Below are 26,374 nucleotides of genomic sequence, written 5' to 3' on the forward strand. Positions count from 1 at the left end.
TTTTGCATTTGGTCCACAACAATCAAAACAAAAGCAGAAGCACAATAATATATTCACAATTATCTGCTCAAGTGAGCAAAAGACAAATTGCATTAACATAAACATGTGCTCAAAGGAGCAAAGGAAAAAGCAAATGAATAATATGTACAAGAATAGTAAATTGCATAAATGTAAAGAGCAAGAATTAAATGTTAATGGTTAATGGTTAGTGTTAGAGTTAGTGTGCCATAAGGCAATTTAGCGCTATGTTAAGTAATCGTAATTGGACTTATGTAGAAGTCACAACTATCTGAGGTCGGTCAATAATAATGTAGGCAACAACACAAGTTAGAGATTTTGATTAGTGAATCAAACTCCTACAACTTGCCATGCCAAAAAGAAGATGAGAAATGATCTCGTATTGATTTAGGTTCTTTGCATGATTAGGAAGCAACATATCCTTAATGCAAAGCCATTCACTTGATCCATGATCAAGATGAATTAGATTTGAACCAATGAAGGTTAAACCTCCATGTATCAATGCTAACCACCAATCATTAACTCATTGATCAAAAAGAAAAAGAAGAAGAAGAAGAAGAAGAATGAAAATTAAAGTATATTAATGGAAATGGAATGAGATAATCAACAAGCATTGACCAAAGGTTGAGAAGATCAAGGTCAAACAAAGTTTGAAATTTTTTTTTAGCATTTTTAGAAGTCAGAAAATATTTTAAATCAATTAAAAATGCATGAAAATAACCTAATTGAATTAAAATCTCAAATAAATCTCAAATTAATTAATAAATTGATGAGAATATTTTTCATATATCTATCATCATTCAAAGAGGTTGGAAAAATATTTTTGTATTTTTTGGATATCAAAAACTATTTTAAATGAATTAAAAATAAGCAGAAAAGAGAAAATTACTAAAAAATATCAAATGATAAAATAAAAAATATTAAAAATCATTTTTAGAAAGTAGAAATTAAAAGGATAAAAATGAAATTGGTCTCAGATTTTTTGGACCAATAATGAAGGAGTTATGAATTTTTAAAAAGAAATGGAATTAAAAGAAATAAAAGAAATTAAAATCAGAAATTAGAAAAAAAAAAAAAGGAAAATGCGTGGACTGTTTGATCTTAGCTCATTAATTGAGCTGGCAAATCATGAGGTCATGAAGCGCGCGCCTACCATGTGCATGGGTCAACTGAAGCGCACCAAGCCAATAATAAAGTCATAACAATGGACACGTGGGATTAGATCTGGAAACTGAGATGGACGACTCAGATCCAATCTGGAGACCTGACGGTGGCCAGCGCCACCGTCTTCTCCGGCCAACTTCCGGCCAAGTCCAAATTTGCAGAGAATCAAATGTTAACCAAAAGACATGATCCAGGCATCAATCGAGAGCTGGGGTGATGTACACCACCCCTGTACCAACCAAATCCATTCTAGATTTCTACATTGAGAGAAATCAGAGATGGAAGATTTGTGGTGTTCAAATGAACTTCATGATTTTTGAAAATTGAAAGCTCAATAGTGTTGCCTTTATGTAGAGGACTTCAGATCACACAACAACAACAACAAGAAATAAGTACTATGCAAGCTGATTCGAAGAAAATAAAGTGTGAGGTGAACCTCTGATTTGCAGAGCTTAGGGTCATAATTCCTTGTTATGGATGCTTGCAATTCACTCTATAGATCAAGGAGAAGAAGGCATAGGAACTTTAAGATCTAAAAACTGATCGAGGAAACCAAAGTTCAGATCTGAAAATTGAGAGAAAAGTGAGATAGTTCCTTTGGTGAGGGTTGTGATTTCAGTTCAGCAGCATTTGGGGCGCCTTCAGGTTGCTGAAATGAAGATCATATGCATTGTATTTATAGGCAAGGCAAGCTGAAGATGCATGATCACAAACTTGCATGAATGGAAAGGGCCTCCACGCATGGGCCTGTACAGGCGCATGTAGGGCCCAATTCCACTTGGATTTGGAAACTGATGCATGATGAAAGCAAATTGGACGTGCAGATTGGGTGGTAAGAGCTCATGCAATGCAAATTAAATGATTTTCCAAAATTGCACTATTATGTTCAAGTCTTCGAAAATGCTATGTCAAAAATAGAAACACCACCATATGAGTAATGGATGGAAAGCTCATTGCATAAGGATAATTTTTTATGTTGATCAAAACTCCATTTGGGTCTTGGAAATTGATGAAAAGTGGACATGAAGTGTAGGGTGCAAAACATGCACATGTGAGATTTTCAAAATTGGCCAAAGTTCAAGCCCTTCTGTCTCAATGATGCAAGCTCCAAATTACACAATCTTCAACATCAAAGTTTTAGATATTTTCAAGGAAATAAATTTGGACTTAAATTTTGCATCATTTGGATTTTTGATGAAGAAGGTATGGGCACTTGAAGTTGGACTTTTTCACATTTCAATGCATTTGGTCCAAAGTGACCTATAATGTTTTGCATTATGACATGTATTTATTTTGCGATTTTGAAATTTTGTTCAACATAACATTTGAATTAGACATCTTAATATTTCCAATGCATTTGGTCCCACCTCAAAATCATGAAAAATGAATGAGTTATGGTCTTGGGAAGTTGACCCAAAATTAGGGTTTCAGTCAAAATGACTTATAATGTCTTGGAATGGACAATGACCTTCCAAGCTTCAAATCAATTTTTGATGAACATGAAAGCTGTTCATATGGTCTTTAAGAACATTTTTTCGCTTGGGGTCATCTCCATTTGACAAACAAATTAAATGTTAGGTCTCAGTGTATTTCAAAATAGTTAGATGAATTGATTGATCAACTTCTCAAGTCCACACCTCATATCTTTATGAATTGATGATTGAGGACACTCAAATAGGTTCAAATATTCATGAAATGTTGAATTAAAGAAATTACCTTGATTGCATTTGGCCATGGGTTGAGGTTGCTTCATGAGCAAGGCACAGTTGATGAATAGATGAACTAGGGTTTCCTTTGAAAACAAGTGTCACACCTCAAAAAATGGGGATACGACTATAAAGCGAAGTGCGATCGCACGCTCGCAATGATGGACTGAACAGAGTCGCCACCGAACTTTATTTATTCCTAAAAAGGAAAGGGGAAATATCGATAAAACCCATAAAAGAAAGGAAGATATGGTCATCGCAACCAATATCAGGGTTCGGGAGTCGGTTACGCAAGGGGAAGGTATTAGCACCCCTCACGTCCGTTGTACTCAACGGGAACCATTAGGTCAGTTGTGTGCATTAATGTTAGTTTGAAGTGTTAGGCTTTTCAGTTATTAGGTGGGAAAGAAAGAATAGAAGAGAGAAGAAATGTTTTTGGATTTTTGACGAAGGACTAAACCTAAGTTTTTTATTAGTGGGCCTGACAAGATTTACAAATCCTGCTCCTACGTATCTCAATAGAGAAGTCAAGGCTTACGTAGTTCTGGGTAGAAAAATGTTTGTTTGTTGGTCGATTTTTAGCGAAAGCTATATTGTATTAATCGACGAAAACATCGTTTTACCCAAAACAGATGAGGAGTGAACGCATACCACACATCGAACGGGTTTATAAATCTACATTCGAAAAAGCGTCATTTATCTCTACTCAACAATCGTGGCCGAAACGTTGTTTTGTATCACTTAAGACAATATATCTTTCGTTTATGAAAAAGTTTTTTGATTAATCGCACGACGGCGAGAAAAGGGTTTGATTGGTGGGATGTATTTTGAGTGATGGCGAGAACTTGGATGAGCGAGATATACATCTCGAATCCTAGCCTCAGGAGTGCATGGTATACACCATGTTCCATTTCCATCTTTATTGAAAAAGTATTAAGGTAGGAATTAGGTATTTTGAAGTTTGAAAGACGAGTACTTGTGACCTACAAGCTCTTACAGCTTGGGTCTAATACTCGGGACTACGTCTGGACATTCCACCCAGGCAGTCTGTTTCTTTCCAATATTGTTAAGAAAATGATTCGAATATTTATGAATGTTTTGGAGGGAAGACAAATATTCATGGCTTGCAAGCTCTTACAGCTTGAGCCTAATATTCGGGATTACGACTGGACATTCCATCCAGGTAACCTTTTTCTTCCAACTTTATTAAGAAAATGATTTTGAATATTGGAGTGTTAAAGAGAAGACGAATATTTATGGCTTGCAAGCTCTTACAGCTTGAGCCTAATATTCGGGATTACAACTGGATATTCCCTCCAGGTAATCTTTTTCTTCCAACTTTATTAAGAAGGTGGTTTGAGATGTTTACAGGTGTTTTGGAGAGAAGACGAATATTTATGACTTACAAGCTCTTACAGCTTGAGCCTAATATTCGGGATTTTTGACGAAGGACTAAACCTAAGTTTTTTATTAGTGGGCCTGACAAGATTTACAAATCCTGCTCCTACGTATCTCAATAGAGAAGTCAAGGCTTACGTAGTTCTGGGTAGAAAAATGTTTGTTTGTTGGTCGATTTTTAGCGAAAGCTATATTGTATTAATCGACGAAAACATCGTTTTACCCAAAACAGATGAGGAGTGAACGCATACCACACATCGAACGGGTTTATAAATCTACATTCGAAAAAGCGTCATTTATCTCTACTCAACAATCGTGGCCGAAACGTTGTTTTGTATCACTTAAGACAATATATCTTTCGTTTATGAAAAAGTTTTTTGATTAATCGCACGACGGCGAGAAAAGGGTTTGATTGGTGGGATGTATTTTGAGTGATGGCGAGAACTTGGATGAGCGAGATATACATCTCGAATCCTAGCCTCAGGAGTGCATGGTATACACCATGTTCCATTTCCATCTTTATTGAAAAAGTATTAAGGTAGGAATTAGGTATTTTGAAGTTTGAAAGACGAGTACTTGTGACCTACAAGCTCTTACAGCTTGGGTCTAATACTCGGGACTACGTCTGGACATTCCACCCAGGCAGTCTGTTTCTTTCCAATATTGTTAAGAAAATGATTCGAATATTTATGAATGTTTTGGAGGGAAGACAAATATTCATGGCTTGCAAGCTCTTACAGCTTGAGCCTAATATTCGGGATTACGACTGGACATTCCATCCAGGTAACCTTTTTCTTCCAACTTTATTAAGAAAATGATTTTGAATATTGGAGTGTTAAAGAGAAGACGAATATTTATGGCTTGCAAGCTCTTACAGCTTGAGCCTAATATTCGGGATTACAACTGGATATTCCCTCCAGGTAATCTTTTTCTTCCAACTTTATTAAGAAGGTGGTTTGAGATGTTTACAGGTGTTTTGGAGAGAAGACGAATATTTATGACTTACAAGCTCTTACAGCTTGAGCCTAATATTCGGGATTACGACTGGACATTCCATCCAGGTAACCTTTTTCTTCCAACTTTTATTTAGAAGGTGATTTGAGGTATTTACGAATATTTTGGCGAGAAGACGAATATTTATGACTTACAAGCTCTTACAGCTTGAGCCTAATATTCGGGATTACGACTGGACATTCCATCCAGGTAATCTTTTTCTTCACGTTTTATTTAGAAAATGATTTGAATATTAAATTAAAACAATTAAAGTACCGAGGTTTGAAATTATTGAAAGTTAAGTTGATGTTGCTTAAAAGCTCATTGTAAGAAGGCCCAAGAGTAAGCCATGTGAGGTTGATGGCGATGCTTAAAAGCAATCGACTTACAAGGGTGTGAAAATGGGCTCGATATTGAATCGAGAAAAATGATTTTTTATAGTTTAAAGCGGTTTTGAGTGGATGATGAAATTAAAAGAAAACAAATCAACCATGAGTATAATAAAAACACAAGCATATAATAAAATGCTACATAAACATAAAAATAAAATGCTAAAAGAAATGAAATGCTCAATACGGGTATCGAACCCACTACACTAAAGACCATAAAAATCACCCCTCTCCACCAGACCACTCATGACTAGTTATTATTTTAATGCTATTTTAGATATGTAAACCAAGATATATTAGACATTAGAATAAAAACTAAGATAAAAAAATCTGTTGGACTACCAGGAAAATGAACAAAAATCAAACCCAGCCGCCTGGCTGTTGGGTTCACAAGGTTAGGATTTGGGAACACTAAATAGCAATTAACTAATACTAATACCAATAAACCATAGTTAATGACCATTTGAAAACTCAACATTCAACCATTGGGATTTAAAGGTTCTGCTAAAAAAAGAGAAACAATAATGAATAAATAAAAAAAGAAAAGAAAAGGTGAGGACAACGAAGGAAAATCCAGTCGTCCTCCTCTCTCTATCTCACTCGCCCTCAATGAAAACTCCCTCTGCTCTCGCGTCCCCAAACTTCACCGTCAACCTTCGCTCACCCCTCACAACCTCTCACAACCTCTCATTCGCTCACCTCTCGCAATCTCTCTTAAAATCGCCCATCGTCGCTCACATCTCACTCAATCTCTCTGAAACGAAGCAAGAAACCATGGCTAAAACAAAAAGGGCTCACCTTCGGCGGTGGTGACGGTGATGATGAAGCCTAAACTTCACTATGTCGCCTCTCTATTCCAGGTATGTATCGATTTTTGGGATTAGGGTTCTTTTGAAGTTTCTCGCCGCTCTCTGATTTTCGTCCTCTCCCACTGATTTTTCTCTCTATTTATGTTCACAGCTTAGGGTTTTGATTTGGTCCCCCAAAGGTTCAATGGAGAAAATTTTCAGAAGTGCTTTTGTGTGCTCAGAATCAATTTTATCATGTTTTACGCTACAATCCGGAAACGGTACCATGAACTCAAACTTTCTCTTTGAGTTTTGTCTCTATCCCGTTTTGGGATTTTTCTGGAATTCTGTCTCTTTTACTAATTAATTTATGTTATTTACTGCAGTGAAGATTGAAGCATTGGTTTCGGTTTTCTCACAGCCTTGTTGGTGTACTCGGTTTTGGGTGGCTCGTGATTTCAGTTTGGATGTGTGAGGATGGTGTAACGTTGATTAGAAGACGTGTTGCCGTAACTTCCGAATTGAAAAGTGTATGGTTTGGGTCCAATACAAGGCACAACTTCCTAGCAGCAAACATTCCGTTCTATTCTTCAAGCCTCTTAGTTCTCTCTTTGAATAACGACTTTCTACTTCTTGTCATAACCTTCAAAACTAACTCAGCATCAACCCATGTATCCTGGGGTCGAGAAAAACCTTATGCGCATACTTCAGGAGCTGATTCTACGCCATCTTTCATATTCTGAGGGAGACTGCAGAATAAACATTCTGAGTAACAGGGGGTGAATTGATGGTTCATGGGGAACAGACAAAACATCTGCAGTGTTGTGATTTAGCACCAAACTGAGAAGCCCATTTAATGTTGTTAAATCAAACTTCTCGACAATTCAGACTTGGTCTGTAGCATACTTCACAAATTGTTTATATCACTTATAAACCAAAACGGTGATGGCTCCGAATCTGCGGGCTCTATCTAGTTGGGAAAGAGATAACTATTGTTGCCACAGACATTGATCAAGATGGGCATCAGTAAACTTCTCAAGAGGCTCAATTTCGTACACCGGAGTCAAGTGGCTATAAATCCATAAACTCTAATACAACCTTTGGAAGGCACGCTGGGTGATGAAATTTGTTTAGATGCACGACGCCAAGGATCTTGTGAACCATTTGTGAATACTATTTTGGAACCAGCAACTTTTGGTGCCTCCATAGTATAAATTAGTTGCATCAACATCAGGATATATGCCCTTTCCAAAGACATTTTTGCAAAGGTCCAAATAGTATCTCGTGTCAACTTTGTGGGAGCGTATACTGTCATTTGAAGGAGCCACCTGAAAGTATGCAACAACAGCAATACCCGGATACCGAAATTCCAGACCACGCAGAGCAACTGTATAACCCTCTTTATAAGCTTTTTCATACTTTAAGACATCTTCAGTAGTTAAATACAGAGGTTCCTTAAGGCAGTCCGGATGAAAGTCCTGAAGGTAATGTGTCTCTTTTCTCAATTCTTTTTGTTTCGATGTTCTGTTAACGATTTCTCCCTCTTTGTTTCTGTTCCTGTTTCTCTGCTATAATCTATCAATTCTTTCATACTATTGACCACTTTTGATATTTGTAGGCACCGCACATATCTCTTTGTGTATCCTAAATCATTAACCAATGGAACTTCCAAGGCTTTTGCCAACTGACGGGCTGATGCAACAAACAAATTGCAATTATTTTGCAACTCTGGAATGGATAGATTGGGTGCTGCATTTTGTGTACACGCCTGATATTTTTGAGCAACTGCTTCAAGCTGACTAACCTGAGGAATTAACAATCTTCTAGGGATGAGCTCTTCATGATGCCGAGCACAAAATTTCCAAGAACATCTCTTCAGGTCTGTGTTGTTGCTGATACATGTAATGTGTCGGCCGCCTAGCACACATCCCAGGTTCATATGCTGGTTTCACAGGAGACCTTATGGGCATATTCTGCTGTTGAAACTGTTGCGGTAGCTGGGACCGTTGCTGCTGAGGTATTGACTTTAAGAGTTACTGCTGCTGATGTTGCAAAAGTCTCTGCTATTGCAAAAGATTCATCTGTGCAGCAGTAGCCTGAGAGGTTTGCCTTGACATGTGGATGAGCTGTTGTTGGGTTTTTAAATGGTTATATTATATGCTGCCAACTTGCTTTTTGTTGTTGTGAGTTTTTAAACTTGTCATTCTTTATTGGTTTCAGGTGATACCGTAACCGCAAGCACTTCATCCTGGGTAACGGCGGCTGAAAAGTGGTTGAGCTTGTTACTGGTTCTTCCAGAATTCTGGACTGTTGAAGATTGGTTCAAGGAGTGAGCTTGGTGTGAAATTCCAACCGGAACGGAAAGATTGCGGCATTGTTGGAGGTGGCGGAGAATGTGTCGACGTACTCCCGCACGGATTGAACTCCTCGGCAGTGGCTGCAGCAGGAGCCGCGGATTCCTCAGGTGACCGTTTCGCGAGATCTCCGGCTCTTAGAGTTGAGCTTGAGCAAATTCTCTTGACATCATACCGACTTATGTCAAAGTTGGTCACAGCACTTGTTCCTCTAAACTTGATTGCTGCAATATCATATGCTTCTGCAGCCTCCTCTTGTGTGCTAAATGTACCAAGATACAAGTCTTTGTTTCCCGCAACCCTTCCGATTCGAGCCTGCCACCTTCCATGTTGATGGTGTGATGTTACATAACTCTGTTAACTTTTCCAAGTGTAGGTACGTGAGTTATGTCATCCACTCTACATGGTGGAACCTCAGTATCTTTTGTTGACAAATTGGCTTTGACCACTCCATCTTTGTACTTTTCAATGCAGGAACAAAAGAATCACTAATCATCTTGAAGAAATTAAGCTTCATTATGCTATCAGCAAATCCTGCAGAAGAAGCATTCTTCTTCTTGAAAATATGGAAAAAATGACTCTTTGATTGTCCAAGCTGCAACAGGCTGGAAGATCTCAATTTGTTCAACCTCATCACTTCAGGAATTGATGGAAACACCAGAACTGCATCAAGTTTGTCCCTTCCTTTCTTAACAGCAGTCTTCACTTTGAGTGTAAGCTTTTCAACAAAGATCAAAGAACCAATGGCGATTTTAACATCTTCTAAATCCTTGCAAAAACAATTGTATGTCGATACATCACGAAGCTCTTCGACTAAGTAACCGACAATTTCAAAAGAAGCATCTTTTGGTTGGTGTATTAGTTAATTAGTGAAGTCAAAGTTGAGTTAATACTCGGAGAAATGAAAGTTAGCTTGAGTTGATTGTTGGAAAGAGAATTGTCACTCTCTTGGCTGTCGAATTGTAGCATCCGCCGCCTCTTAACTTGAGAAGTCTCCCTACCATCCTCTAGTTGTTCCTTTTGAATATATCTTGAATTTGAATCTACATTGTTGACACTATATGCCAAATCACCGCAAGCCTTAATCGGAGTTGTTTCAGCATCAAACATGTAGGAAAGATCTTCTCCGTTTTGAGGCACATCATTCCACAGCTCCTCCGAAATATCGAAATTCGGGATTGTATTTTGCAGACAATAATCCTCTCCATGCCAATCCCATGGCTCCTTGTGATTGTTGTTAGAATCCATTAATTGAGCAGTAACTCCTAATGGTTATGTTCTGCCATTGGTTTTGTATCATGCCGTTGTTATTTTTCCATTGTGTTGCTCACGATTTGTGCGCTTTGCTTATGCTTGCAGGTTGACAAAACATACCAGTTTGAGGTCTGCTGCGAATTCTGTTGTGGTTGAGTGGTGATGGAGAGATTCTGGATGGGATTATCACAAGTAACTTCAGGCTTACAGTTTCCTTCATTAGAATCATCGGTATTTAAGGAAATGGAGGCAAAAGGTGGAAGGGTGGCCAATGATTCTGGTGTCAAAGGGAGTCCGTGCCTCTCAATCTCATTCCTATAAGAATAAAAATCATTGGAACCCAAAATTGTAATGTCAATACCTTGTAAAAGTAGTTTGTGTAACGATTCTTTTTTATTCTGGTCAAACGCTGCATAAGCAGCAGCCACAGAGTATTGCACTGCATATTCCACAAAAGGGTTCCTTGTTTCACTTGAGGAAACAGTTTGTATAGTAAGATTTTTTAGAATTGGTTGTAACGTGGGAATTAGTTGTAGGATATGGATGTGATGCAATGGTGATTAAATGTAATTGGTCATGAAAATGTATGTATGAAAATGAGTTTGGAAATGTTTGAAAGTTAAATATTATTGAATGTTATGAAATGAGTAGGTACTATTTTGATTTTGAAATGTACTATGGATATAAAATGGATTTTTTAGAAATAATCCAAGACTAATTTAAATATCAATTTAAATAATAATAAAAAATCAGTAAAAAATCCAATTAAAATCAAATTAATCCAATAATTTGTTAAAATTACTTTTGACATCAATTCTAACATCTATTTGAAAATTAAAATCAATTAGAGTTTTGAATCATTAGTAAAAATAACAATTAAAATTAAATTGAAATTTGGAATTAAACTTAATTTGAAAGTAAAATCAAAATTGAAAAATTACAAAAGTCAAATGATTAAAATCCATTTTATAGTCAAAAGCACCATGATAAAAAAGGCATAGACAATGACCAATGTGTAACAAAAATATGGATTTGGGAATGAATGTATGCAAATGAACTTTAAGCCAAGTGCCAAATAAAAAAAAAATTCAGGACCAAAATCGGGGTATGACAACAAGCCTCAAACCCTTTGATTTGGTTTGATCAAAATGATGAATTGAGATACTTGGGAGGCATATTTGATGGATTAGAGCTTTGGGAACCATTTCCATGCTTTCTTTCATCTTCTCTTGACCATATCAATGCACATAGGATCTCCAAGAAGCCTTAGACCTTGTGACTGCTCCAGCTACAAACAAGAGATGTTAGTGACATATTTTTGTGCTTTTAGTTAGTAAACTAAAATGAGAAAAGCAATAATATACAATTCAAGCATGCTTGGTGATCTCAAACCAACTCTCAAAAGATCCCACCCAAAGGTAAGGAGCCAAGATGCTTATGATCCTTGAGGCAATACAAATGCAATGTTATGATGCCATGAGGGATCTTAGGGTCAAAATTGGGGTCTTACACCCAGCAAGGTTATTCTTATCCAGTAACCGGTAATGAATATTCCCTCCTGTTGGTTCCCAGCGAGCCATCCTTGATATGTTCATCCTAACCGATAACGGATGTCCTCTCTGTCAGATTTTTATCATCTCCTTACCCAGTAGCAGGTAATGGATAATGATTTTCTGCTCCTCCTGTGTTGAAGTTTATTTCTTTCCCAGTTGAGTTGAGTGCGATTTTCCTTAGTGAAATCACTTTTCCCTGCGTTGATTCAAGAACTTCAGTTTTATCCTGATCCACTTGTAATCCCATGCAAATGTTTTGTTTCCCCGGCTGAGTCTTTCCATTTTATGGAATTCCTCTAGTCCGTCCAACAATTTTCAAGTCGTAGCCTGGCCTACGGATAACCCCTTTCTCCCCTAGAGTCTCTGTCTCCCCGACAAGTTTTCCTTATGGAATGCATTATGCTTCTGCGGATATTCGGTCTCTCTGATTTCTTCTCCTTTGTGGCAATTTTCCCCACGGAGAATTTTCTTTTACATTCATACCATATGCATCATGAGGTCTCTTAGGGACCAAAATTTGTTTCTATGTTGTTATTTAAGCCTATTCTACTGAGTCGATGCGAAGATTTTAACCTTTATCTCCTCAGTTAGAACGTCCTTAAATAGGGGCACTATGTTTAAGAGTTGATAACTCATTTTCCATGTTGCATGAGATGTGATCATTAGTCTATACACATAATAGTCTTAATGCTTTAATGTTATCCCACTTCAAAATAAAGCTCGACTACAGATACTTTAAGAATAATGTCCTTATGTTTAATGGGATCTCATGATTAAGTCACACTTGATATATTAAACGGACTAGCTATTCTAGGGACTTTATTAAACAAACATAATAAAGAAAAATACTTTTATCATTAATAAATAATTTGATACAAGTACCAAAAGTATTGGCATCTAGGGCTTACACCAACATAAACATGAAAGATGAAAGATACAGTGCAATAAAAAATTCTTGAGTTGCTACAAAAGCAACACGATTACGTGACATATAACTTAATTGCTCCATAATGTTGCACACACATGTGCTCTAGCAAGGTGAATATTTACATTTGTCACCACTCAAACTAAAAAAAAATGTTATCAGAACGATGACACACTACAAGAATTTTGTTGACATGATAACATGTTCAAACATATTTCACGCCAGAATATATAAACAACAATCTCACATATATCATGCAAGGACTAATAATAGATAACATGCTTATACATAAAGAAAACATTTCAAGTATAGAAGAATAATAATATGAAGTCACTATAAGCATATAAATTGACAAACATCAATTGAAATTTTTGGAAGTAAACATTCTTGCAATATTTCATACATCGAGCATATCAAGCATTTGGAACATAGACAATATGCAAAAGTAAAAGACTTACTTTTAAAGAGAGAAAATGGAACAATATTACCTTGAGTAAAAATTGATGAAGGGTGCACTCATATGTGATTGAACTTCCATGAAAAGTTAAAGCAAAAGTATATCAAGTGCATGCAACAAATCATATTTATAGAAGATTTGAGATATCAAATATGCCTAATTCCCTTTGAATGTTGAAAAACGGTTCAGTCGCTAGAGGTTATGTAAAGATATCCGCAAGTTAATTTTTTCTATCAACATGCTCAAATACGACATCTCCTTTTTCAACATGGTCACGTAGGAAGTGGTGATGTATCATAATATGTTTAGTGTGAGACTGTAACACCAGATTTTTGGTTAGAATAATAGGACTAGTGGTGTCGTACATAATAGGAATATGTGGTAGTTTAATATCAAAATCAAGTAGTTGTTTTAGCCATAAAATTTGAGCATAACAACTACCGGCAGCGATGTATTCTACCTCGGCGGTTAACAAAGCAACGAAAACCTGTTTCTTGCTATGCCAACTTACTAAGGAGTTTAAAAACATGTGGCTAGTTCCACTAGTAATTTTCCTATCTGATTTTCAACAGGAAAAATCAGAATCGATATAACTAACCAAATTAAAATTGTTTCCCTTGGAATACCAAAGCCTGTACTTAGATGTACCATGAAAGTATCTAATGATGCCCTTTACGACTTTTTAATGCGATTCCTTAGAAGTGATTGATAACGAGCGCACATACGCATGCTAAACATAATATACGACCTAGATTTAGTAAGACATAGAAGATATCCAATCATACCTCTATACTTCTTCACATCAACATCCTTACCATTTTCATCTTTTTCCAAGTTCCCATTTGTAGGCATTAGAGTGTCAATTGATTTTGCATCTTCCATACCAAATTTCTTTAGCAATTTATTGCAATATTTTGTTTGACACACGTACGTCCCTTCGTTGAGTTTCTTGATTTGAAGACCAAGGAAGTAGTTCAACTCCCCCATGAGAATCATCTCAAACTCACCCTACATTAGCTTAGAAATCTCCTTGTCTAATTGCATGTTAGTGAAACTGTAGTGGTAAATTTGTAACCATTAAGCTATGGATAAACTTGACGTTAATAAAACCAGAGTCGCCACCGAGCTTTTATTGTTTCCAAAGGAAAAGGTAAAAGTACGAACAAAATCCAAGGATAAGAAATTTTCAAATCAAAACTTATAAAATTCCATAGATTACAAGTAAAGGGGTTGGTTACACAGAGGGAAGATGTTAGCACCAAAAGTGTCCTAGGTACTCCAAGGGAGCCCTTTTTATATGTGCATGTGTTTTTCATATAAAAGATGTTTGATGAAATAGAGTGTGGGGATGAGAAAATAATTTATTTATTATATTTTTGTGTTTGACAAGACCTTCGGGCCAAATTTAGTCCATTGTCGCACGCGGATCAAGACGAGTAGTTTTTCAAAAATGTAGTTTAGCGACAAATTAACTCAAATATCGTTCTCAAGGATTCTTGTTTAATTAATCTATCGATAGAACAAAAGGGGGGGGGGGTTGGTTGGTTTAGATTCGAAAAAGTGATTTTTAGAGGTGATTATAAAATAAGCTGACACGAACCAACCTACTGCATCATCTTCCGACTTATCATTGATTCTTTCAATCCTATTAAATTTGGTTACAAATTTGAACTCATTTGGATTTGGCATGAAGGAGTTATGCATTTTAGAAGTTGAGGAAAATTGTTTGTTCAATGATGATGACCCAAAATGACCTATAATGTTTCCTCTCGGAACATGCCCTTGCATGTTGAATTTGAAGTTTATCAAAGAACAAAAGTTGGAGAGTACATCTTGAAATTGTTAATGAAACTTGGATGGACTTCATATCATAAAAATTGAGCAAGTTATGGTCCTTAGAAGTTGACTTCCTAACTAGGGCACAAACAAAATGACCTATAATCTTTCACCATAAAAAGGGACTTTCCAAGCAAAACTAGCTCTTGATGTCAACATTAAAGTTATTTGTAATTTCATAAATAGTAACCTTTATCTTGGAATCATTTTAATATGACAAAAACTATAGGAGATAGGGTCTAGGGAACCCCAGTTTTGACCAATTGACTTCCACTGGTCAACCACCTTGAACCAACTTGCAAACTTGAAGTTCTCTTGAACTTTGGGACTCATGGAGGATCATATATGTATAAGATGATGTAATATTAAGTATAACTTGAAATATTTGATCAAATGATGAAGAAACTTGTTGAGGAAGTCACACAAGATACCTAGATGAATTAGGGTATCCAAGGCAAACAAGCTTTAAACTCTTGATGATTTCTTGATCAAAAGGATAAGTGAAGATCATGGGGATCCATAAATGATGTCTAGAACCATTTTGAACCATCTCTTGATTGATCTCCTTGTACTTAGGGTCTTAAACCCTAGATGTGAGTTTGAGAGAGCATGGGTGGATGCATGCACTACCTACAAAAGAAGTAAAACTATACATATACATATTTTTGGCATTTTGGTTAGTAAATAATGAAAAACAAGGTATGGTACAATCAAATGTGCTTGGTGATCTCTCCCAATGCAAACCCAATGAATGAGCGGTAAGTAGGATGACAAGGTGTGATCCCATAACTGTAGGGGAAATGGGTAGATTAGAACAAAGCTGAAATACTCAATCCAAATAGGGGATGGCGATCTCACCAAGGAAATATGCACTCAAAATCAACTAGGGAAGAACGAACTTCATCACAGGAGTAAATGAGATATATCATCTATTACCGGTTACTGGGTAGGAAGATAATACACTCTGACAGAGGGACATCCGTTACCGGTTAGGGTAAACATATCAAGGATGACTCACTAAGGAGAAAGAGGTGTATTCATTACCGGTTACTGGCTAGGAATAACCTACTGGGGAGAAAAGATCAAATAGGATTTACAACTATTGGTTACTGGGCAGAAGACCAAAAATAGAGTATATGTCACTAGTTAAAGTGAACATATCAAGGATAAACTCAAAGGAAGAATATTCGTCATTGGTTAGGATGAACATAACAAGGATAGACTACCTGGGGAATGAGGAAGAATATCTGTTACCGATTAGGGTAAACATATCAAGGATAAACATCATGGGAAAATAGGAATGATATCTACCAGCTACTAGGTAGAATACCAAAGAGAGAATATCCATCACCGATTAGGATGAGCAAATCAAGGATATACTCGGCAAGGGAAAGTAGGAATTACAACTAACGGTTACTGGGTAGAATACCGCAAAGAAGAGAAAATATGTCATCGGTTAAAGTGAACATATCAATGATAGACTCTCTAGGGAATAAAATAGAGATTGCAACTACCTTTTTACTGATTAGAAAAGCAAAAAGGAAGATTATCTGTCACCGGTTAGGATGAACATATCAAGGATAAACTTATCGGGGAAACGTGAAAACGAATCTGCTGGGGAAGAAAAAGGAAGTATATTACATTTTACCAAGTATTGGGCAAAAGTAATGTACTCAACATCAAGAAGAATATTACCAATTACTGAGTAATAGACTCTTGGAGACCAAAATATCTATCTAGGTAAAAAAACTAGAAAGAAACGGTCAAACAAGGACTTAACCCAAAGAGGATATAAATCAAGGGGAGTGGTTCCATCCAGATAATTAACTGGGGAGAAAACTGAAATAACAATCATCCACGAGAAAATAACTCGGTGGGGAATGAGAAAGGTTAAACTCTTTCTGGTTAAGGGGCCGAAACTCTATAATCGAAGGAGGACAGATACACCAAATTTGCATGGGAAAATAATGTCACCAAAGCAAGGGATCAGAAGAAAAATCAATGCGATAGAATGCATAATGAAATATCTGATGTTGTGTTATATTCATGAGTATGCATGTATATGATTATGATTATGCTGATAAAACAACACAAGGGATACAATTATCAATGATTTGAATCATCACTACAACACTCGTCTAATCTCAACAAGATGGAAGCAATAACTGGAGAAGAATGCTAGGGATGAAAATAAATCATCTAGCTCTAAATAAATCAATTATGGATGGGGAAAGTCATGGGAAAACATGCTTTCAATCAAGCACGACAAACTCTGAAGGGAGAAAGCGCTGTTGAAGGATAACCAACCAATCATGCCGAAGACATAGAAGGATCTGCTAAGGATCCAAATTGTCGATACTGTGGGGAATTTTAAGTCAACACCATGTTAAATGGGAGACAACCTTGCAGGGGACAAGAATCAAATACTGCTCAAAACCAAATACTACCGAGAGAGAGGGAACTTCCATCAGAAGACAAACTCCACTAGGGAATACCAGAGATAAACTCTGAGTAGGGAATCGAGCAAAATATTGGGGATGCTGAGATCTGAAAGTCAAACAGATCATCAAATTCTCCTTGGTAATTGAGAAATAAACCGATTCCAATGCAAAGAAAAAATGGATCTGACTCACATTGTCGTGGTTATGCAACACGGACAAATGCAAATGGGGATCTGAAAACTAAATAAAGGTTCCGGATATCCAAGGTTTAATCACAAATCACAAACTGGGAATACAAAACATGAGCACCTTAGCTGGGGGAACATGGATTTGCAAAAGGGACCGGTCATCAACTCAACTAGAGATGAGACCCACCAACTCTACTGAGGATAAGAAACCACTCAGGAAGAAATTCCTCGACTAGGTCGGGGATAAATGATGAACCGTTGGGGAGTAAAAAAGTTACCAAACCAACTACTTGGGGGAGACCCACAATGCTTCATACTTCAAAACTTACCTATTCTTAAATTGATGTCGACATTCCTTGCTGAGATCGATTATTCTTAATGTGAATGTTCTTATTATTTTAAGAAAAATAATTATTCATTAATTTATTTCAAAATTATCATCATAAAAATTCAATTTTATTTAACAAAAGTAAATAAGAATAGCAATAATTGGATAAAAGCTCAACTTTATTTAATAGAATGGTAGTCTATTAATGACGGGAACCCATGGTTCTTTACAAAGTTTAAGAATGGTAATTTACATGGAAAAGGGCTACATTGAATACAATGATCAATACTCTCCCTACCAACTTTGAAATTCGATGTGCTGTTGTCTTTGGTTGAGAATGATGAACCAGAACCAAATGACTTGCTCAAAACCGACCGGGTGCAGTTACTTGCCATAATCCCTAACTTTTTCCTAGATTGCCCCACGGTGGGGTACTCAATCTACCAGGATAAGTTTTCTGTTTTATGTCTCTAGTTTTTGCCTGGATCACTCTTTCGGGTGTTCAATTCACCAAGACGCTAATTTTTGCCTAAGCCGTCCTTTCGGGTTTTCAACTTAGCGAGTTGTTCTTTTCTTTTTTAGGCGAAGTATTTCTTGACTACATCGGCATGCATATGACAAGTGAACTCTTCACCATCCATAGTTGTAAGAATAAAAGCACCACCTGAAAAGGTTCTCTTAACAACATATGGGCCTTCATAATTAGGAGTCCATTTTCCCCTAGCGTCAGGTTTGAAAGATAGAATCTACTTAAGCACGGGGTCACCTTATCTGAACACACGAGGCATGACCTTCTTATCAAAAGCTTTCTTCATTCTCTATTGATACAACTGACCATGACACTTGGTAGTCAATCTTTTCTCTTCAATCAAATTCAGCTGGTCATATTTGGTCTGACACCATTTAGCTTCATTCAACTTGGCTTCCATCAAGACACGTAAGGATGGGATCTCAACCTCCACGGGGAGCACACCTTCCATGCCATAAACGAGAGAGAAAGGGGTTGCCCCCGTTGAAGTGCGGATGGATGTACGGTACCCATTCAAAGAAAATGAGAGTATCTCATGCCAATATTTATATGTCACAACCATCTTTTGGATAATCTTCTTGATGTTCTTGTTCGCAGCTTCAACATCCCCATTCATCTTAGGCCTGTAGGGAGAAGAATTATGATGTGTGATCTTGAAGTCTTTTCAAAGAGCTTCCACCATGTTATTGTTCAAGTTTGACCCATTATCAGTAATGATCTTACTTGGCACACCATAACGATATATAATCTAATTCTTGATAAACCAGGCCACCACATTCTTGGTCACATTTGCATATGATGCCGCTTCAACCCACTTTGTGAAGTAATAAATAGCCACAAGAATGAAAGATATTCGTTCGAAGCTTTGGGCTCAATCAAACCAATCATATCAATTCCCCACATGGAGAAGGGCCATTGAGAGGAAATGACATTCAACAGTGTCGGAGGAACATGAATCTTATCTGCATAAGTTTGACATTTGTGGAATTTCTTCACAAACTTGCAACAGTCAGATTCCATTGTCAGCCAATAGTAACACACTCTCAACATTTTCTTTGCTATAACATGTCTATTGGAATGAGTACCAAAGGAACCTTCATGGACTTCAGTCACTAATATGTCTGCTTCGTGTCTATACATGCATCTGAGCAGAACCATATTGAAGTTTCTCATGTAAAGCACATCACCATTCAGGTAGAAGTTGCCAGCTAATCTTCTCAAAGTCTTCTTGTCTTTCAAAGATGCCCCAGACGGGTAAATTGACTATGAAGGTAACATTTGATATCATAATACCATGGCTTTTCATCTTTGACCTCTTCAATAGAAAATACATGAGTTGGCCTATCGAGACGCATCATAGTTAAATTTGGAACTTCATTCCAAAAATTCACCACAATCATAGAAGGCAACGTTGCAAGAGCATCTGCCATCCGATTTTAATCTCGAAGGCTATGATGAAACTCAACCTTTGTAAAGAAAGTTGATATCCTCCTCGCATAGTCTCAGTATGGTATCAAACCGGGATGATTCGTCTCTCATTCACCTTTGATTTGATTCACAACCAACGCTGAACCTCCATAGACATCAAGATATTTAATTCTGAGATCAGTGGCCACTTCAAGCCCCATAATGCAAGCTTCATACTCAGCCATATTATTTGTACACTTGAAGGTCAATCTACCCGTAAATAGAAAATGAGTGCCTTAAGGAGTAATAATCACTTCCCCAATGCCATTACCATATGAACTAACAACTCCATCAAATAACATGCCCCAACGGGAACCAGGTTTTGGCCCTTCTTCAAGCAATGGTTCATCACAATCTTTCATCTTCAAGTACAAAATATCTTCATCAGGAAAATCATACTGCACTGACTGATAATCTTCAATCGGTTGGTGAGGCAAATAGCCAGCCAACACACTACCTTTAACAACTTTCTGAGATCGGTATTCAATATCATACTTAGATAGCAACATCTGCCAATGGACAATCCTCCTAGTTAAAGCAGGCTTCTCAAAAATGTACTTGATTGGATCCATTTTGGATATCAACCAAGTAGTATGATTCAACATATACTGGCGCAGACGCTTAGGAGCCCAAGCCAATGCGCAACATGTCTTTTCAAGCATAGAATGTTGAGTCTCACAGTCGGTGAACTTCTTACTGAGGTCATAAATTGCATACTCTTTCTTTCTGGATTCATCTTGCTGACTAAGGACACAACCCATACACTTATCAAGCACAATCAAGTATATGATCAAAGGTTTTCCTTCAACAGGAGGAGACAGAATTGGAGGCTCAAGCAGATTCTCTTTGATACTATCAAAAGCTTTCTGGAAATCTTCAGTCCAATCACGAGACTGATCTTTCTGAAGGAGCTTGAATATTGGCGCACATGTGGCAGTCATATGCGATATAAATCTTGAGATATAGTTTAAGCGGCCGAGATAACCTTTGACTTACTTCTCAGTTTTGGGCGCAGACATCTCTTGTATTGCTTTGACCTTGGCAGGATCAACTTCAATACACTTCTTGCTGACAATAAAGCCCAACAACTTACCAGAACGAACACCAAAAGTACATTTATTAGGATTCAAGCGGAGTATATACTTCCTCAAGCGTTGGAATAACTTCAGTAAATGTTGAACATGTTCTTCTTCATCACTTGATTTGGAAATCATGTCATCAACATATACTTCAATATATTTATGAATCATATCATGAAAAAGAGTGGTCATAGATCTCTGGTATGTTGCACCAGCATTCTTTAAACCGAAAGGCATCACTATATAACAGAATGTTCCCCAGGGTGTAATGAATGTGGTCTTCTCCGTATCTTCAGGTGCCATCTTGATTTGATTGTAACCGGTAAATCTGTCCATAAACGAAAAGACTTAGAATTTAGCTGTATTGTCTACCAACATATTAATGTGTGGAAGAGGAAAATCAACTTTCAGAATGGATTTATTCAAATCTCTATAATCAACACACATGCAGACTTTTCCATCTTTCTTACTAACATGCATAATATTGGCCACCCACTGCGGATACTCGGAGGTAACAAGAAAACCAACATCAATCTGCTTTTGTACTTCCTCTTTAATCTTCACTACCATATCAGGATGAGTTCTTCTCACTTTCGTCTTGACCGACAAGCATTCTACCTTCAACGGTAATCTATGCTCCACAATCTTAGAATCCAAATTAGGCATATCTTGATAGGACCAGTCAAACACATCAGAGTAATCTCGAAGAACATCAATCAACCCCTTCTTAGCCTCTGGACACAGTTGAGACCCAATTTTTACTTCCTTCACATCATCCTCGGAACCCAAGTTGACTAATTCAATCTTCTCATCCAACGGCTTAATGGCCTTTTCCTCGTGCTTAAGCAAACGGGATAACTCATCAGATACTTCTTCATCATGAATTTCTTCCTCCGTTTCAAACACAGGAAAATAAAAGTTTGGAGAGGGAGTAAGATCATTGTATTCAATGGATTTGAGAACCAACCTGCATAATGATTTGATATTTTGGTTTTAGAGAAGTGGAGTGCAAACAAATATTATGCAAATGGAAGATTTTTTTTTTTTTGTGATTACCATTTTCAGAAAAAGAAAAAAGTAAAACTAAAACATCATAGATATGGATGAATAAATATGTATTTCTTTGATGATAATAAACAAAATGGCCAACAATGTTCGATTCTCCCTTAGGTATAATAGAAGGATTGTTTAGAAATCTGGCCATCCGTCACAAAGATGGCGCAAGCTTCGTCTTCATCACCAATGTCTTCAATAATGGTAGTTGAGTGTTGATCATTCTCATGAATGAATCCTCCACTAGAGAATACTAGTTCCATAACCTTGGCTTTGGCGCTGAATGCCCCTGGTTGAAATCCTAGCCCTGCCCTGTTCTTGTTCTCGAAGATTTCCACAACACGACCCCACCTATCAATACTGCCAGCCTGAATATCCTCTTGTGCATCTTTCAAAGAAGACATGGGTGCTGATGTTTTCTTTAATTCATCAGCAATAGATAAGGCTTTGAGCAACATTCCAACCTCCTCCTCACCATCAACATAAGTGAAATATGACAAATGACTTACCAATAATGCCTTCTCTCCACCAACAACGACAAGCTTGTTGTTCTTCACAAATTTCAGCTTCTGGTGTATAGTAGACGTCACAGCTCCAGCTTCATGAATCCATGGCCTTCCCAACAAATAGCTGTAGGCCGGGTGGATATCCATCACTTGGAAAGTAATTTTGAAATCACTCGGACCTATCTTCACTGGAAGGCCCACTTCTCCAATGATAGTTTTACGAGAACCGTCGAACGCTTTGACAATTATGCCGCTATACCTCATTGGGGTGCCTTAATAGGAGAGTCTTGACAAAGTTGATTTTGGTAACACATTTAATGATGATCATATATCAACCAACACATTGGACAAACGTCTTCCTTGTAATTCATCGAAATATGGAGTGCCAAACTGTGATTCCTGCCTTCCTTAGGAAGTTCTTCGTCACAAAAGCTCATATTGTTAAAAGAAGTGATGTTGGCAACAATGTGGTCAAACTGATACACGATAACATCATGCTCAACATAAGCCTGTTTCAACACTTTCGGTAGTGCTTCTCTGTGTGCTTCAGAATTCATCAACAATGACAACACAAAGATTTTTGATGGAGTCTGGAGCAGTTGCTCCACAATGTTGAATTCATTTATCTTAATTAACCTTAACACCTCTTCATCATTGTTAGTCTTCAATTTGCTGGATTCACCAGACTGACACATTGGAGCACTAACCGGATTCACTACTAGAATCTCTAACTTCTTACTTACTGAAACATCTTCTATCACTTTAGGGAAAACTGGACTAAACACACGACCACTACGGGCCACCACTGAATCTGCAACTAGTAGAGGAATCTCTTGACCATTTTCAATCATAGTGGCATTATATTGGTATGGCCCGCTAACCGTATAACCAACGGTGATACCGATCTATTGACATTATTGTTGCTGCTACTATCAAATTGAATGACTACCCGCACAGGGTTATTGAACACTTACACAATGACATTCACATCATTTCCCATATCCCTCGACTGTTGAATCTAGATTTCATTCTCATCCATCAACTTCTGGATATCTCTTGACAACCATACACCTACAGGGATTCACGTTGCAAATAACACAACCATCATGGTCATGTTCATAGTCACTAATCAAACATAAAGTTTTATGCATCTCCACCAGAGATCTTCGGATACGTCGTACATCAAAAACTCTTAAATTCCCTAGACAATCGTCCACCATATTGACATAAGCGTTACTATGAGCAGGTAATAAATTGGCTTTCACATTAGGTGCTATGTCCTCAAAGGACACCATACCACTCTTCACGAGCTTTTGAATTTCATATTTCAATGGATAGAATTTCTCTATATCATGATTAGGGGCTCCCTGGTGATAAGCACAACGAAGATCAGGCTTGAACCACCATGGTAGTTGCTCAGGGATTTGTGGCGGGTTTCTTAGCTGAATGAGATTCTTGAGGACCAATGACAGGTATAACTCTGCATATGTCATAGGAATAAGGTCAAAGGAGACCTTCTTCCTCTCAAAATTTTGTTGGTGATTATTGTTGTTGTTGTAGTTGGCTCTTTGTTGCGGTTGTTGTTGATGTTGTGATTGCTGAATTGGAACTGATTGATTGTTGGAATTGTTGAAAAAAACTGGAATTACTGAAGAAACTTGGTGCTGAAGTTGACAGGGTTGCGGACTTTTCCTGACATGAGGCCTTCTTTGCCACCCCACTGATACTGAATTAGTTTCTCCTTCCTTCCTCTTATAGAAACCTCCACCATACTTCTTGTTGGTTGACGCCTCTTCTTTAGTCAAATGTCCTTCACGGACTCCTTCTTCTAGCCTCATCCCCATGTTTACCATTTCGGTAAAATCATTTTGGGCACTTACAATCATACGTTCATAGTAAAACGAACTCAGCGTCTTTAAGAAAATCTTAGTCATTTCCTTCTCTTCAAGAGGAAGACTTATATGAGTAGCTAATTTTCTCCATCTCTGGGCATATGCTTTAAATGTCTCTTTGTCTTGTTGAGACATCGACCTTAGCTGATCTCTATCAGGTGCCATATCCACGTTGTACTTATACTGCTTGACCAAGGCTTCAACCAAGTCATTGAAAGTACGTATGCTTGCACTGTCCAGACCCATGTACCACCTAAGGCAACTCCAATTAAACTGTCTTGGAAATAGTGAATCAACAGCTGATCATTATCAGTTTTAGTAGACATTTTCCTGGCATACATGACAAGATGGATTAGCGGGAAAGTATTCCCTTTGCACTTTTCAAAGTCTGGGACCTTGAATTTCATCGGGATCTAGACATTAGGGACTAAGCAGAGTTCAGCAGCACTCTTCCCAAACAAATCTTTCCCTTTCAGAGTTTTCAATTCTTTGCGCAACTCAAGGAATTGATCTTTCATTTCATCCATCTTCTCATAGACGTCTAGACCTTCATACGGCTTAGAGTGGTAGATATTGTCCTCAACATGAGGAAGACTGTGAACAATAGGAGGTGGCACTGACATGACCGGGCTAGATGCCGACAGAGAAGCAAAGGTGGGTGGATACTCGTCTGGAATAATATTTGGTGGCATTCCCCAAGGGAATCCAACAAGAATAGTAGGAATGGATTGGCTGGTAGCAACAACTGGAACAGTTGAGGAAGAAATAAAGAAATGACGGTCCTCTGAGGAGGAGGAGTTGCAAGAGATAGTGGTGACTGATTATAGGCAACAATGATGGACTGCATTAGTGTCGTAAGTCTGGGGATCTCATATTTCATCTCTCTGTTCTATTTCTCTAAGTGTTTCGTTCTCTTCGATTGATTAGCACAAGTATTATAACGGTGAGTCATCTTGGATGATGCCCAGAAGAAGAACTATTAAGACATCTGGCGAAAGAAACCTGTCACGCAAATGATGCATGTAATGCAATGTTTTTATTGTTTTTAATTTCAAGGAATATATGAAGTCTCATTTGCAAATATATATATATATATATATATATATATATATATATATATATATATATATATATTCAACAACAATTAACGATTCGTTTGACCATAAAATCTCTTTTTATTCATAAAAGTTGGAAGGATTACCTTGAGTACAATTTCAGAAACCAAAATACAAATACAAGAGAAAAAGAAACTATCATCCTAAGGATCCTTAGCAACTGCATCAGATGATTTGGCTATGGGTGCGTACTTCCTTCGGATGCGTCGAATCTCAGACTTAAAGGATGTCTTCATCTGATTCTTCTCAAGAACTAGCTGATCAACAATGTTCTTCCAAGCATCGGAAGGCTAAGGCATTCTAGAGAAAGATAAACCCTTTGGCTCTCTCTGTCTTTTCATTGCACGTTCTTCAAGAATCTCAATAAGTGCTTCCTTGTCCTTAGACTCAAGCTGCAACTCTTCATGCTTTCGGCTCAAAGCATGGAACCTCTCTTCCCACATATCTCTCTCTTGTTTCATCTTGGAAAGTGCATCTTCCAACTCCTCTACATCTTGGTTAGGGAGAGTTGATGGCTCAGCCACAATCATAAACTTAGGTCTTTCACAAGCATACGACATCTTCAGCTCCAAAGCTCTTTTCTTCGCCCAAATGGTGTAAGCTTCCAAAGCTACACAGTTGCATGGACCATGCTAGGATCTTCCTTGCTTATGCACAATATGCCAAGCATGCAGCATCTTTATCTTTAAATGTTGGGGACTTTTACCCTCTTGATAAAATAGACCTTCTAACTGAGTGTTATTAGATTTATCTCTCAAGGGGAACCCAAGTTGACAACGATCCAAACCAGGATTGTAGTTGATTCCTCCTTGTGTACCGATAAGAGGCACATTAGATAACTCACCACAACTATCAATAATGTCCACACTACTTAATGCAGAATCATACGAAACAATATCATCGTTACTGAGAGACATAAGTCTTTGAGACCACCGTAGACA

General features: G+C 37.5%; 1 long non-coding RNA gene across 4 annotated transcripts; it reads left to right on the forward strand.

Moving 5' to 3' along the window:
* The first annotated feature begins 6,121 nt into the window (after nucleotides 1-6,121).
* LOC127128546 (uncharacterized) lies at nucleotides 6,122-10,693 on the forward strand. 4 transcript variants are annotated; one of them, XR_007805954.1, is made up of 7 exons: nucleotides 6,122-6,528; nucleotides 6,629-6,737; nucleotides 6,843-7,940; nucleotides 8,075-8,559; nucleotides 8,677-9,186; nucleotides 9,285-9,523; nucleotides 10,170-10,693. It is a non-coding gene; the product is annotated as an uncharacterized LOC127128546 (long non-coding RNA). The 4 variants fall into 4 exon arrangements; XR_007805955.1 differs by having other exon boundaries at nucleotides 6,123-6,528; nucleotides 8,075-8,473; XR_007805956.1 differs by having other exon boundaries at nucleotides 6,124-6,528; nucleotides 6,848-7,940; nucleotides 8,075-8,335.
* The last annotated feature ends 15,681 nt before the right edge of the window (nucleotides 10,694-26,374 follow it).

Source organism: Lathyrus oleraceus, chromosome 1, assembly GCF_024323335.1.
Source record: "Lathyrus oleraceus cultivar Zhongwan6 chromosome 1, CAAS_Psat_ZW6_1.0, whole genome shotgun sequence".
Taxonomy (NCBI): domain Eukaryota; kingdom Viridiplantae; phylum Streptophyta; class Magnoliopsida; order Fabales; family Fabaceae; genus Lathyrus; species Lathyrus oleraceus.